Source organism: Ursus arctos, unplaced genomic scaffold (genome assembly GCF_023065955.2).
Source record: "Ursus arctos isolate Adak ecotype North America unplaced genomic scaffold, UrsArc2.0 scaffold_29, whole genome shotgun sequence".
Taxonomy (NCBI): domain Eukaryota; kingdom Metazoa; phylum Chordata; class Mammalia; order Carnivora; family Ursidae; genus Ursus; species Ursus arctos.
The window spans coordinates 31,222,534-31,235,748 of record NW_026622974.1 but is presented as its reverse complement, the minus strand read 5'-3'; the positions used below and the strand labels follow the sequence as shown (position 1 = coordinate 31,235,748).

The following is a 13,215-nucleotide window of genomic DNA, read 5'->3' as shown; positions in this document are numbered from 1 at the left end:
CTTTTTGTTATTATCCTACCAAAATGTGCATTTAAAAAATCATGTACTTGATCTTCATGGAGCTATGTGTTAACACCAGAAAGATAGGATCACATAAACGGAGAGATGGCCAAGGAAATCTCAACTGTTTCCATCATAGTAAGTGAATACAGAGTAGTGTCCTCCTCTGTTACAAGATGAAACCCCAGGAATATGCTCTGTACGGCGCCCTCCGAGCTCATTCTGCCCATGTGCAAACAGTGCAGGCACTGACAAAGACCCATACTTGTGTAGGTCTAAGCATCAGCCACTGTCTTCATGCAGTTCAATATGTTATTAGAAGTCGGTTTTTTGTTTTGCTATTTCCTTGTTGTTTTTTTGCTTGATTGTCTTGACAGGGTGTACGGACAGAGGCAACTAAACATCAGAGCTATGCAACTGGCATGACAGAAGAATAGGTTCAGAGGTTCTGGATTTTATAATTGCACTATTGAAGCTACTTTTAGGTTCTGCATTTATGATAGCAGTAGAGTTTTACCTTCAGGTAAAAAAAGAGCTATTCTTTTTCAAAACCTCTTCATAATAACCTTGAAATATTAAATTCTGAGTGACAAATCTGTTCATTCAGTAGGTCAATTTCTTTTGTGTAACACATTCACTTGATAACAAAGCATAATTACTATGATTGGAGTGAAAATTTGGAGATCCTAAAATACAAATTATGCTTTTATAAAGTAGAATTATCCAATTTTTATACTTTTTTTCCGCCAAATTCGAACATTCTCAGGCCTGTCAGATATATTTATTTTTACAACTTGACACAGCTTCTGGCTAAGGTTGACTTTCACTGGAAACTTCAGAGAGAATAAATAGTCTTAGACAATAACAATCTGTATCACATAGGGTATATTAAAAATGATTTCAAAAGGATGATTATATTCTTTCAAGGGGCATCATGTCAATATGTCCTCAAAGAAAAACACGTCTGAAAATTCCATAGTCAGTTCACTATATAGTCAACACTTGAACTCTGTAGAACTTTTCAATTTATTCTTGCAGGGAATGGCTTTTGCCATAGCTTTCTGCCTCTGTTACAAACAAATTGGACTGGAAAATAGTGTATTCCAGCCATAACTTTTTCTCCTCTAAATCCCAGGCCTATTTCTTCAAGGACAATATCTTCGAGAATAGAATAGTCTTGTAGAAATGTAGAAAGGCAGTATTTATCTAGCTTAGAAGGAGTGGTTCCATTCAGCTCGGTATTACTGAATGTTAAATTTCGGGTCATCCGTTTTAACCAAACAATACAGAAACCAGAGTCTGTCTGTCTGTCTATCTAACATCTGTCATCTATCATCGCCTACTCTTTACCTTCTAGTGATTTGTCAGGAATGCCCTTCCCACCCTGTTGGCCTGGCTCGCTTCTGCTTACCCTTGAACTTTCGGGAGTCTCTAATGTTCCCTGAGCCCACAGACTCTGCTAAGTACTTTACTCTGTATGTCAGCATCATGGGCACGTGCTTGTCCTACTGTAGGAATAGTAGCTGTTTGTGACTTTGTCTCTCCAATTAGGCTACATTCCCTTGATGATAAGGCAATATGTCATCTCAGTAGCCTGTACTAAGAACCAAGCACAGTTCTTGACACCCAGTCAGTAACTGTTTGCTGATCAGATGACTTGAATAACATTATTTGTATATAGCTAAATAGGTTGTAAGAGAAAAAAAAAAGGAAAATGCAGTGAGCAAAGCAAATCACATGCTAGATACACCAATCCCTGCGAGCTATTCAAGAATCTCTCTCCCTGAGAGCTGCTCCCAGTACTTCCCATCAGCTACTCCTTTTTATTGATTAATTGAACGTCTTCATTGATAAAGCAAATGCCTTTTGAGGAGGTTAGCGTGTTTGGATACTCTGAAGAATACATATGAATTTGTTTCTCAGATTTATTGTGCCAAAGGCAAAAACAAAACAAAACAAGAAAACAAAAAACAAAACTTGATGGGAGAGCCAAATTTTGAAGAAGGAAATGGGTTGGCAGAGAGAGAAATCTTGGGCTGGCCACTGCAATAACCAGAGCCAGGGGCGGTGTGAGGGAGGGGCTTAATGATGCACTTTTGTTCAAACTCGTCGGCACAGGAAGCTCCGATAAACCAGGGGACTGACTTTATTGCTCCAGCCAGAGACTCTGTGCATCTGCCTCTGGGCAACAAAGCACATCCCTAGAGCAGCGCCTCTCGGAACCAGCATGGATATTCCCTTGCTCCAGCGCACAGCCCTGATGGTGTGGGTGACAGTGAGCGGCTCCACCTCCAAGTAGAGCTGGTAAGAAACGTGAAAGCTTGTGATAGAGCCAAATGATGTTAGGACATTTACTCTCTTCTTTCCCAGCGTGCCTTCTGTATACGAGCCTGTCTTACCACTATTCAGTGTTTTTTCACTGTCCACCAAAATAATCCGTGACCACACGAGGTCATGAACTAAAACATCCACTTTTAGAGAAGAGAAAAATGGAAGAGACAGAAATCTGACACTCTGATGGATCTGCCTTCCAGGCTGTGCAATTCCAGTCTGGTACAAAAATGCCATGGTCCTCTGCTTTCCCATATATTATACAAGCAGAGTCCAAGCTCCTCTCTAAAGCATCCCTCCACGTATTCACCGAATCACTTTTCACTGCTGGACGTTTCAGCAATTCCTTCCTCTCTCTCATTATTATTTTTTTCTTTTTCTGCCAGATCTTTTCCATAAGTGTAACTGTATTACCATTTCTTTCATATCAAAAATTTGCCTTCCCTTGTGCCCACTTTCTTAAACATCTGCAAAACCTAATTTTCTCATCAACGTCAAACCTTTGCTAGAATATCACCTTCTCGAAGAGGCTTTTCTTCATCGCACTGTTTAAAGTTGCCACTCCCATCACTCATCACATTTATTCCGTACCTATTTTTTCCCATAGCATTTATCATCCTGTAACTATGTGGCACACTTACTTATTTGGCTGCTTTATTTTGTTTGGTTGTATCCTCTTACTTGAATAAAACTGCATAAATAAATAAGTAAAAAAAATTACTTCCTGATATTAGTAGGTGCTCAGTTAATGTAGAATGAACAAATTCATAGATGATGACACATTCATTTAATTTTTTAAAAAAGGTTTTATTTATTTATTTGAGAGAGAGAGAGCACAAGCAGTGGCTGGGGGAGAGGCAAAGGGAGAGGGAGAAGCAGACTCCCTGCTGAGCTCGAAACAGGGCTTCTTCCCAGGATCCTGAGATTATGACCTGAGCCCAAGTCAGAGGCTTAGCCACTAAACCACCCAGGTGCCCTCATTTCATTTTTTGAGAGACTCAGTCTTAAGGTTTTCACTATAAAAATAAAATTTCTTAATTAAGAATCATCCTATTGCTGTTAAAAAAAAAGTTAATTTCATTGCTTATTTGCGTTCACCTTTGCTCCACAGAGCCCGATTCACTCTTGGTTCTAGAATTTCCGTGTTTTCTGGGTTGTGTGCTCTCCCAGGTATTTCAGGGAGAATATGAGAGGCGTCTAGATCAACAAAATTATCTACTCTGGACCTATTATAAGGCAGAAGAAACAGTTCTATGAGGACTTTTAAGAAGGATCTCTTTTGCACCCAGAAGCACTCATTCAGAGATTCCTCCTTTCCAGGTGCTGTGTTCTCCTTTGGACTAGGCATTGATAGAGATCTTAATACAAAGTAATTGTTCATGAAGCTGGCCGTCATGGTTAAAGGAAATTACCAGTGTGGTTTATATTTGACTTGAGTCTGTAGTAGATCTTCACTAATTCTTGGTTAAATTGAATTCAATGCACTAATGAATTTCATTCATTAGCTAACAGGGCAGAAATGCTTGAGACAAGACTAGAAAGAGTTGGTGAAGGACTTGGGGGAAGGTTATCTTAATGTGATGAAAAGCTCCATCTTTTGTAAATTTCTTTAAATGGAATATGGGACTAAAACAGAAATATGAAGGTAGTCTTAGTACACAGTCACTATTTCCATAAACTTCTTCTTTTTAAACCATTTGGTGTATTGCTTTTTAACGACCTGTGCTGACTCTTAATTGCATCTTTCCCCCTCTTATGACAGAAATTATGCTTTACTCTGTTCGATGTATGTCTCCACCTGGCTGTAGAGTTTGAAAAGTCCTCTTTTTACCCATCACTACATGTGTGTGGCTGTGCGTGCTCTTGCGCATACACGCACATGAAAACTTTGGATTTTCCACACATGGCCCTTCCTTCCTGACTTCTGCGAGATTTAAGAGAGAGTTCTTTTAACTTGGAAAATGGGGATGGGTTTCTGTTTTTAAGATATTATGGAAAAATAAGAAATCATACTTTGTTTCCCCCAGACCCTGTTCTCAACCCTGTTTTTACATTAAAACTATCTGAAAAAAATTTTTTTTTTAAATACCAACTCATGGGCTCCATCTCAATCCAATTGAATCATAGTCTTACGAAGTAGAGCCAGGCACTAGTGCTTTTTAACTATCACGATTCCTGTTTAATAAATTCCTCTTATTAATGGACTATGTATTTCACTACTGGTAAGAGTCTGATTTCTGTACCTCTATTACTCACAACTTGCTGGAACGACTTGCTATCATATTGCTTCATCTGTAAATTTTTAAAATTTGCACACTTTCTCAAAGATAAGAGAATATCTTGAGGCATTTATTCTAACCATTATCTTTATTATAATTTTCTTGGAAAAGCGTGGTGGCAAACAAATGTTCCTTGAAATGATATTCAGAATCCTTTTGTGGTTATATTAAACTTGCAATGAGATAGAAGTCTGAAATGCTGTAAGTTATTTATACAAAGAAAAGAAAAAGGTTACATGCTTTCTGTCTTGTTTAAGTAATTGGCTTATCCACTCTATATACCTACTTGCATTGCCAAGCTCAAAATAGAGAAATATAATCTCTTAGGGTATCTACTAATTTCCATGCATCCATGCATTCTTGTGTTATTTTTTTGAATGAATAATCACACTCTCTAAAACTGCATTTAGATTCTAAGAAGATAAGAATGGTAAATCATAAAGCAGTGAAGTACCCAGAAGAAAAACTATGCTTAAAAATTTTGTATTGTCTCTTTTTTAAAGCACGTGATGTGGTGAGCACTGGGTGTTATATGCAACTGATGAATTATTGAACTCTACATCTGAAACTAATGATGTACTATATGTTGGCTAATTGAATTTAAGTAAAAAAATAAAGATAAGCTACCAAGGGAGGGAATATGAAGGTGTGGAAATGCTGTGAAGTTTAAAGTAAGATAAACAAGTTTGAATCTCGTGTTTTTCACTTAAACTCACAGCCAGTGCATTGGCAAGTCTCCCCATCTCCATGGCTACGGCTGTCAGTTGAGGTAGCAACATCAACCACCTGGATTCTTGCAACAGCTCCAGGCCCTCTCCCACCACAGAGTGGAAGTCCTTTCATATTTTGTCGTTTAAACCTTCTCTATGCAGTAGTCAAAGTAATCCTAATTTTTATTGTTGTTGTTTTCAGCTTTATTGAGATCTCATTGACAAATAGAAATTGTATATATTTAAGGAGTACAACTTGATCATTTGATATATTTTATACATTGTGAAATGATCACAATCAAACTAATTAACATATCCATCGTCTCACGTAGTTGCTTGCTTTTTCCTTTCGGTCTGTCTTTCTCTTTCCTTCTTTTCCTTTCTTTTCTTTTTCTTTTCTTTTCTCCCTCCCTCCATCTCTCTCTCTCTCTCTCTCCCTCTTTCTTTCTTTCCTTTCCTTTCCTTTCCTTTCCTTTCCTTTCCTTTCCTTTCCTTTCCTTTTTTTCTTTCTTTTGGTGAGAACACTTAAGATCTACCAACTCAGGAAATTTCAAATATATAAATTGCTATTGTTAACCATAGTCACCGTGCTGAACATTAGATCTCCAGAATTTATGCATCTTGCATAATTCAAAATGTATACCCTTTGATGCTTCTCTTCATTTCCCCCTCCCCGCCGTCCCTAGCAACCACCCTTGTACACTTTGCTTCTGTGAATGTGACTACGTTAGATTCCACAGGTAAGTGAGATCACACAGTATTCGTCTTTCTGTGCCTGGCTTATTTCATTGAACATAATGTCCCACAGATTCATCCATGTGGTCATGAATGAAAGGATTTCCTTCTTTTTTAAGGCTGAAATTCATTTAAAGCGTGAGTCTGACTGCCTAAAACCCTCCTTGCTTCCTGTTGTAATTAGAATAAATTCCACAGTCTTCATTCTGGCTCTAAAGTTCTGATCTCATCTTCCACCCTCTTCCCCTTGCTATGTACACTTCAGTCACACAGTTGTCTCTGGAATTGGCTGAGCTAATTCTTAGGGTCTTACACAGATAATTCTAGAGCAAGGTAGAGATGAAAGCAGGGGCTTATCTCATGCTGTCATCAGGCAATGGCATATTTAATATTTTGCAAATCTGTTACCTCTTCTGTGAAACTTTTTTTCTTTCATGAGATCATGGGAAAGTTGTTGAAAGTGTCAAGAAATGATTGAGCTATACAAGCTAAGAGAGTAGAGCTGTTCATTCTCGACATTGGAAGATTATTAAATAATTGATAATCAAAGATAAGGTGATTGAATTCTTCATCACAACCAAGATTACAACCACTATCAAGCAAATACAATATACCAGACACTGTACTGAATATTGTAGATGATAAAAAGCAGATGAGGATAAAACAGCCGTTGCTCTTAATTGCTTCAACTCTGGAAGTGAGAGTAAGGCAAGCACAATGATAATTCTACTCCTGAGCAGAGTGTGTGTCACTAGAGTCCGACTTTAAGGGGCAGGGGTTTTACCAATGAGGGTATAATAGGTCTGATTCCACTGTAAGAAACAGTGGTTTAATAGTTTGCTTATCTGCTCCCCAATCTGTTAGAATTGCTCTCCTTAATTGAATTGAAAAATAAGATTAGTTAGGTTTGGGGATCAAGAAACTGAGGAAAGCTTAATAAAGGGGTTGGCATTTGAGCTGGACCTGGAAAATGGGGGACATAATAGAATATGTTTTTATTATCTCTTTCTTAATTTGGTCATGATTTTTACCAAGAAAATACAGTGAGCTTTGTGATTTTATAGAAGTATGCTTGCTGAATGTTACTTGTCTACTCTTCCAATATTTTTTAAGCAAAATAGGACTCCAGTCTCTGGAATGAGAAGTAAACTGACCTGAACCTTCCTTCCTTAGCCTGTAAAATGTCCAATTTGTATGACTATTGTAAAACTTGGAATAATGTGAAATATCTGACATATAAGTGCTTAATTAATGCTAGCTTCACTTTTCCTTTTTAATAACTGGAGAAACTGTATATTACAGAAAGTAAGCAGAACTGTGGAATGGTTAAAAGTGTGTACTCTGTATTGACCAGATGGCCTTTGAATTCATTCTGGCTCTTCCACCTCATTTGCTTTGGTCTTGAGTTAAGTAACTTAACCTTGCTTTGCCTCACTTCTTTCATCTGTCAATTGGGGTTAGAGTGTATCCTATCTCAGAGGGCTGTTGTGGGGATATTACATGAGATAATTCATACAAAATGTCTGGTATGCTCAATAAATATGTACTATTTTATAGTAATAATTACTATTTATATCTTTAGTATAGAGTTGTTAATCTGATGATCTCTATCACATGTCTCCACATGCCAGGTGAATTACTTTTTGATGACAGATTATTCTCAAAAAAGCTTTAGCTAATCAGATATACAGGCACAGTGCATTATTTTGAAGAAGTTGCCATTTGTTATTCTCATTTTATTTGACTCTCTCACCAGTAGTTTTTGTTTGTTGGTCGGTTCGTTGGTTTGTTAGGTGTTTTTGTTCTTGTTTCTTTTTACTTATGTTTTTATGACTCACTATTTATCACTGGTATATATATTTTAATGGTAAGAGAGGGTAAATTCAGGAAGTGATGGGAGTTATAGTTCCTGATTTCATAACAGCTATAGAGATGACTACAAAGGAAAAAGTAATCTTGTTAGAAGAGAATGCCTTCAGGGGTTCTGGAGAATTAAGGCTAGAATTTTTCTGTTTTGAGCCAAGCAGAAATAAAGAAGTGAAGACTGGAAAGTGGAGAGATTGTTGCCCATGAGAGGAATTTCTTGCTTGACTGTTTCCTCTTAAACCTCATTATATCAGTTGACTGATTGCTTTTCCCCAAACTCAGATTCAGGTCCTAAGTATAGAAGAGCAATTCTAGTGAAATACTTGCATGTAATCTTTTAGAATAAAACATTTTATTTCTATATGCTTATAATTATTTTCTGGCTTACTTAGAATAGTGTGTAGTTTGAAAATTCCGAAACTGAAATTCATATTCCCTAAGGAAGGATGAAAAAATATTTGGTCCACTTCAATAAGAAATGAGGTTTATTGATTCAGCTTTCCCTCAGCCTGCCTGATGAGCAGAAAGACTGTCACCAGCAGAATTTTGGAAGAGGAAGATGTTACAACTACTCTACCTAGATTTCGTATCTAAATGCAGCATGGCAAAGATCTGCCTGTTTGCTCAAGGGAGGGAAGAGCTACACCGCTCCCTTCAAAGACTCAGATTGGCTTTTTGCTTACCTTACATGCCCGAAGTTACCTCTCTGTCCTTTTCAGGTATTCTGCACTCCAGCCAGATTGAATAACTATCTTGTTGCCTCTGTTATTTCCCAGGAGTTTTGAGTTTGTATACACAGTCACCTCCACCTGCAGGTATCACCCCCATGTCCACATACCCAAATCTAACCCATCATCTAATCTCAGTTGACATACAGCCTGTCCTTTGAAGCCTTTCCAATTTTCAACAAGAAATGATCCTATACTTTACACAAGTCTCCTAGCTCTTCCTCAGGACTTCTAATATGGCATTTTACTCACCACATTTATTGCGTACCTACGATATGCCAAACAGTGTTAGGGATGTGTCAGTGGCTAAAGCAGTCAAAAATCCTTGAAAAGTTAATAAACAAGTTAAAAAATATGTGTTAGTGATTTATGCTAAAAAGAAGAATGTAGAAGATGAGGAAAATAGGAACTGGAAAGACAGTGATTTTATATGGCCAGAAGAGTCCTGACTGCAAAGGAGACACGAGAGTAGAAGACTTGAAGCATGACACGTAGACACGTAGAAAGAGCACTCAGGCAGAGGGAAGAGCAAGCGTGAAGACTCTGGGTGGGATGCAGGGTGTTGTTGGGCTAGGGTTGGAGTGGCCAAGAGGGAAAGGAGTCATAGAGGTGAGCAGTGGGCGTCATAGAGGAGTGTGAGGGAGAACAGGCAGATCGTAGAGGTCCTTACAAGGAATGACTTTTTCTCAGGATTAGATGATTGAACCATAGTAGGGGTCTTGATCACCACAGAGGAATGATAGAACTTTCAACAGGAGCAGCAATGCAGCAGTGAGAGCACGTGGATGCTGGAAATACTCTGAAGATAGAACCTACTGAATTTATTGAAAGATTGACCATCAGGAAAAAGACAGGAGCAAGTGTGACTCAAAGGCCTGGGACCTGAATAATTGGAAATACGGAGCGGAAATGGAGAAAGCTATAAAAGGAACAGGAAAAGGTGTCAGACATTCTGGTTTGAACATGTACAGTTTAAGATTACTGACGTGTCTGTGGTCCGTTGGATATATAAGTTGGAAGTTTCAGGGAGCAATCAGGAGCAATTAAGATCGGTGATACCCATTTGGGAGTTATAAGTATTTATTTTGCTTCTTTTTGTTTTTTTAGTCTTTTTTATTCTTTTGAGAAATTTCCATACTGTTTTCCACAGTGGTCACGCTGATTTATGTTTCCATCAGCAGTGCACAAGGTTTTTCCTTTCTCCACATTCTCACCAGCACTTGGTATTTCTAGTATTTTTGAGAATAGCCATTCTAACAGGTGCGAGGTGATTATCTCTTTGTGATTTTGATTTGCATTTCCCTGATGTTTAACGATGTTGAAAACCTTTCCATATACCTGTTAGCCATTTGTATGTCTATTCAGGAAAAATGTCTATTCGGGTTTCTTGTTCCTTTTTAAAATTGGTTATTTGGGTTTTTTTTGCTATGGAGTTGTATGAGTTCCTTGTGTATTTTTGATAGTCACCCTATTGAATATGTGCATTGCAAATATTTTCTCCCATTCCATAGGTTGCTTTTTCATTTTGTTGATGGTTTGTTTTGCTGTGCAGAAGCTTCTTACTGTGATGTAGTCTCACTTACTATTTTTGCTTTGGTTACATTTGCTTTTGGTGTCAAATCCAAAAATTAATTGCCAAGGCCAATGTCAAGGAGCTTACTGCCTATCTTTTCTTCTAGGAGTTTTACAGTTTCACATCTTAAGTCCATTTTGAGTTGATTTTTGTGTACGATGTAGGATAGGGGTCCCATTTCATTCTTTTGTATGTTAGGGTCCAGTTTTCCCTACACCATTTATTGAAGAGACTGTTCTTTCTTCATTGTATATTGTTGGCCCCTATGTCAGAAGTTAATTGACTATATATGCATGAGTAAGTCTAAGCTCTCTTTTCTGTTGCATTGATCTATCTGATTTCAGTATTTATGCCAATACCGTACTGTTTGATTACTATGGCTTTGTAATACAGTTTGAAATCAGAAGGTGTGGTGCCTCCAGCATTGTTCTTTCTCAAGGTTTCATTGACTATTCAGGGTCTGTTTGGTTTCATACAAATTTTAGGGTTGATTTTTCTATTTCTGTGAAAAATGCCAGTTTTGGTAGGGATTGCATTGAATCTGTAGATTGCTTTGAGTTGTATGGACATTTTACTAATATTAATTTTTCCAATCTATAAACATGGAGTAAGTTTCATTTATTTGTTTCTTCTTCAGATTATTTTATCACTGCCTTATAATTTTCAGTATAGACTTCTTACCTATTTAAGTTGATTCCTAAGTATTTTTTGATGCAATTTTAAATGGAATTGTTTCCTTAATTTCTCTGATAGTTCTGTTGAGTTCTGTTAGTGAATAGAATAAAACTGATTTTTGTATGTTGATTTTATATCTTGCAGCTTTTCTGAATTCATTTATTAGTTCTAACAATTTTTTGATGGAGTCTTTGAGTTTTCTATATAGATCATGGCATCTATAAACAGAGACAATTTTAATTCTTCTTTTCCAATTTGTATGCCTTTCCCTCTTTTTTTGCCTAATTTTTCAGATAAGGACTTCCTTACTATGCTGAATGAAAATGGAGAATGGGCATCTGTCTTTTTACTGATCTTAGAGGAAATACTTTCAGCTTTTTACCATTGAGTATGATTTTACCTATGGGCTTGTCATATATGGCCTTTGTTATGTTGAGTTATGTTCCCTTTGTACCCACTGTGTTGAGAGTTTTTTATCACAAATCAATCTTGAATTTTGTCAGGTGCTTTTTCTGCATCTATTGAGATGATTATATGATTTTAATCCTTCATTTTGTTTATGTGGTGTATCACAATTATGGGTTTGCATATGTGAACTATCCTTGCGTTCCTAGAATAAATCCCACTTGATTCTGGTGTATGATGCTTTTAATATAGTGTTGAATTTGGTTTGTTAATATTTTTTGAGGGTTTTTCCATTTACGTTTGTCAGAGATATTGGCCTATAATTTTCTTTCCTTCTAGTGTCCTTGTCTGGTTTTGGTATCGGAATATTGCTGGCCTTCTAAAATGAATTGGAAAGTATTCCCTCATCTTCTATTTTTTGGAAGAGTTTGAAAGGGACTCATTGTTTTTTTTAGCATTGATAGAATTTACCAATAAAGCCATCTGGCCATAGACTTTTGTTTGTGGGGAAGGTTTTGATTACTGATTCAATCTTCTAGTAATTTGTTTCGATTTTCTATTTCTTCATGTTTTAGTCCTCAATAGGTTGTATGTTTCTAGGAATTTATCCATTTCTCCAAGGTTATCCAAATTATTGATATATAATTGTTCAGAGTAGTTTCTCATGATCCTTATTATTGCTGTATAATCAGTTATAATGTCTCTTCTTTCATTATGATTTTGAGTCTTCTCTCTTTTTTTCTTAGTGTAGCTAAAGTTTGTTAATTTTTTTATCTTTTCAAAAAACAAGCTCTTAGTTTTCTTCTTTTTTAATCTTTTCTGTTGTTGTTTAGTCTCCATTTCATTTATTTCTATTCTGATCTTTCTTATTTCCCTCCTTCTACTGACTCTGGGCTTATTTTGTTCTTTTTCTAGCTCCTTGAAGAGTAGTATCAGATTGCTTACTTGAGTTCTTTTGTCTTAATGTGGGTGTTTATTCCTATAAACTTCCTTCTTAGAACTGCTTTTGCTCTACCCCTTAATTTTGTTATATTGTATTATCATTCAATTTGTCTCAGAATATTTTGGGATTTTTCTTTTGATTTCTTCTTTGACCCATTAATTCTTCAGGAGCATTTTATTTAAGATCCACATATTTGTGAATTTTCTATTTTTCTTGTAATTGATTTCTACTTTCATAGCATTGCAGTTAAAAAAAAATGCTTGATATGGTTTCAGTTTTCTTAAGTTTGTTAAGACTTGTTTTGTTGCCTAACATGTGATGCATCCTGGAAAATGTTCTATGTGCTCTTGAGAAGAATGCGTGTTCTGCTGCTATTTTATGGAATGTTCTGTATGTGTCTATTAGGTCTATCTGGTCTAATGCGAAGTTTAAATCCATCACTTGCTTATTGATTATTATTGTATTGTGCTTTACTTCTTGCTTTAGACCTGTTATTATTTGCTTACTATATTTAGGTTCTCCAGTGTGGGGTGCATAAATATTCATAATTGTTATATCCTTGATGAATTGACCCCTTTATCTTTATATAATAACCTTTTCATCTCTTATAATTTTTGGCTTATGGTCTATTTTGTCTCATATGAGTTTAGCTACCCAGCTTTCTCTTGGTTTCCATTTGCATGGGATATCTTTTTCCACCCTTCACTTTCAGTCTATGTGTGTCCTTAAAGCTGAAGTGAATTTTTTGTAGGCAGCATATAGTTGGGTCTTGTTTTTTATTCATTTAACCATTCTGTCTTTTGATTGTAGAATTTAGTTCATTTACATTTAAAGTAACTAGTGTTAGGTGTGGACTTACTGTTGCCATTTTGTTCATTGTTTTCTGGTTGTTTTGTAGTTCCTTTTTTCCTTTCTTGCTCTCTTTCTTTGAGATTTGATCATTTTCCATGGTGCTATGCTGATTTCCTAC

General features: G+C 36.5%; 1 long non-coding RNA gene across 1 annotated transcript in view; it reads left to right on the top strand.

Moving 5' to 3' along the window:
- The window catches only part of LOC113261098 (uncharacterized), a 117,792-nt gene that overhangs the window by 29,384 nt on the left and 75,193 nt on the right, over positions 1-13,215 (top strand). The window lies entirely within an intron of this gene.